Genomic DNA, 3092 nt, shown 5'->3' with positions numbered 1-3092 from the left:
CGGCACGTACGGATGCTTGCGCAAGACGCGGGTTCAGGCCTGTGAACCGGAATTGGGGGGGGGGGGGATGCCGTGCGCACTATTGGTATTGGAGGCCCTAGGATCTGCTTTTCGTTGAGGACTGGACATTTGACGTTGAAAGCAGTTTATTAATCCCGCGTGTAATCTATGCTTGTAGCATGAATCATCAGAAGTAATGTATGTGGGGATTCACATATGACCAAACATGCATTACGTTCTAATGTCGTGACAAGTCATTCCAGACTGAGATCACAAGGCTTGGATTCGTAAACTGTGGGTCGCGACACGCTGGGAATACTCTGATGGGAGTCGCCGAGTTCTCAAGGATAAAGTGGGATTACGTAAATATTATTATAGGGGCCACTATAATGCAAAGGTTGAGAACCTTTGGCCGGGGGAGGCAACAGACAATAATAAAGTCCCAGCATTTGTAAGGAGAATTATTTTGTGATGTTGATCATTGAATTCCACTCTTCTACAAGGCTTATTTTTCTTTTCAGGTAAGTCCCAGCCTCCAGCTATGCCGAAAATGCTGTATCATCGACTGAAAGGTAATGGATTCCTTTCATTTTGGCTTGAATCTGCAGTCGTTTGTGTTCAGGGCAATGGAATATGTGATATAACTTTTTACACCTCTGGCCAAACCCCTACATTTCACACGGTCCCTAGCCATCGTCGTCCACCTTTATCCTAGAAACCCACTTGCAGAAAATTAATTTTGTTGTTGACCTTCTGCGTCCTTGTTAATGTCACTCTTCTCAGTGTCCTTTTCCAGGTCTTCATGGCGCGTTTTTTAGTTAGTTAAGTACAGGCACAACTTTACATGTTTCACCCGGTGACTTCCTGCGTGTATTTCTTGTCTTTCGCATCGGTGTTGCATTCCCAGCCGATATTATCTTGTTTACAGTGCCCTAGAAATATTGGGTGACTGAATCAATACTGCTCTTTAGGCGATGCCCTAAATTGTCCCCTTATATCACCCCTTTCAGGTCCAGATACACACGTATAGTATATATGTCGGAGTATTATATTTTCAAAGAATTTATGTTAATTTATACAGTTATTTGTGTAGTGAATTAAAAGTAATGTTCAGTTATAATTGTAATTCAATTTTTACCGACTGTTGAGAACATAACCCCAATTTTGTTTCCTATAAACAGACGGCTTATCTTCTGTGAGTGATTCCGTCTCATTGTCACTGCCGTCGTTGTTCATTGACAGTAGCATGACCTGGTTGATCATTTCTGCCATCTTCTGAATTGAATTGAAATTAAACGGGCCATGGCTACAGCTGGGAGCCGGGTTATCGCAGTCGGTATAGCGACTGGATACGGGCTGGACGACTGAGGGGTCGGAGTTTGAGTCTCGGTAGATGCAAGAATTTTCACTTCTCCAAGTCGTGCAGACCGGCTCTGCGGCACACCCAACCTCCTATCCAGTGGGTGCCGGGGACTCTTTCCCCCGGGGTAAAGCGGCAGGGGCGTGAAGCTGATGGCTCACCTCCAACTAGTGCCGAGGGAAAGAAACTTCGGATCTATACATCCACTCCCCCATACGCCTTTATGACGTAGTGCTTAATTAGTTAATATCAGGGACAACTTAACCTTTTATGGCTACAGCTGACCACCTTCATAGAGTGATGGCCTCTGCTTGGTATTCAGTTTATTTCCCGCCTTCCATGTGGACGCTTTCGTATTCAGTGCTGCAGTAGGATGACTCAGGATGTAACGTGTAATTTTGAAGCATGAACCGGTAGAAAATCATGCGAGGAATTACGAAATCACAGGATTCTTTTAAAATCTCGCGCTGAAACGGCCCACTGTGCTAAATTTACCCCGTTATATGAGACTTGTACCTGAAGCCTGAATGCCGACCTGCATTCCATGTTTTAATTTTCCTCACAATATTAACATGATGGTTATGCAAATTCTGTAGGTGGAAGCAACGGTAGCTCCGTTTTATCTAAGACTAAAGGGAAAAACAGCAGTTTTCTTTCTGATATAAAACACCACGGTAACAGCACCTTTTTCGTGTGATGGCGATAACAGGCGAAAATTCACGTATTGTGTGAAACTCCTGTTGTTTTTCTTTGTTATTTAAATTTCAAATGTTGCGAATTTTTATGTTACGATTGACGGTTTCCACATAGTGAAATCAATACTGGTGATATATAATTCCATCTAAGCTTCGGGAAAGTACTTGTCTAAAACCCTTTGTGGTACTTGAAGTACAGTGTATGGCAACTGATGTTAGATTATTTTGTAATGATTTGGGGGAGTAGAAGGTTGTTTAAAACTTCAGCTCTGGAGAGGGAAAGATGTTTAAGCTCGTGTGCGATATGTATTTATCACTGAACTCAATTTCGTTGAGATGGATTTGGGCTACAGCCGTTCCTGGCGAGTTTATTAGGCAGACCTTGTCATAAGTTGTTTCGAAATCTACAGGCTAATAGGTAAGTCTGTTTAAACATGAAACCGGCTAACGAAGTGGTCGCTCGTTTTCTGTAATTAATGTCAACTTGAAGCTGTGAAACGCGCACTTTCCTGCCCTAAGGCGTTCTGTGAAGCTGCAATGCGGATTTGTGTACTGCAGCAACACAGGTAATGCGGCTAATGTTTTCCTGTTGCCTGTGTTGCTGCACATTGATATTCTGAAATCGTGTTCCAAGAGTGAAGTGTACTCACGTTAAAACGTTCTCATTTTCCAAATGCGTTTTCAGTTTTTCATAGCTCGTTCTACTTTATGTTCACCCCATAGCAGACGGGAGTCCGTCACATTGTGTAGTCATAAATCTTTTTTTCCCCTTGTATTTCGTTAAATATCCACCGCATCGAAATTTGTGTCATAGCAGTTTTCATATCTTAATCAGATCTGCCGTTTTATGTTGCGTACTGTACTTTCAGGCCCAACCGAAACCCCTGCGGAGCGCGTATAAAAATCGTCCCGTCCGTTCGTCTGTCTGTACGCTCCAGATAACTGGAGAACAGCTAAATGGATTATGATGGAAATTTTAAACTGACGAGTTTTACTATAATTTGTTGTCACGTTCCAGTTTTGGTTACAATCGGGGG

The 3092-nt window shown here is 42.9% G+C and overlaps 1 protein-coding gene across 5 annotated transcripts in view; it reads left to right on the top strand.

Moving 5' to 3' along the window:
• Nucleotides 1-3092, top strand: part of LOC111875687 (latrophilin Cirl) — a 1027517-nt gene that overhangs the window by 932133 nt on the left and 92292 nt on the right. The gene's annotated exons all lie outside the window — the stretch shown is intronic.

This window comes from Cryptotermes secundus, unplaced genomic scaffold (assembly GCF_002891405.2).
Source record: "Cryptotermes secundus unplaced genomic scaffold, Csec_1.0 scaffold388, whole genome shotgun sequence".
Lineage (NCBI taxonomy): Eukaryota > Metazoa > Arthropoda > Insecta > Blattodea > Kalotermitidae > Cryptotermes > Cryptotermes secundus.
Note: the sequence above shows the minus strand (reverse complement) of the source record. Positions and strands in the feature narration are given on the sequence as shown.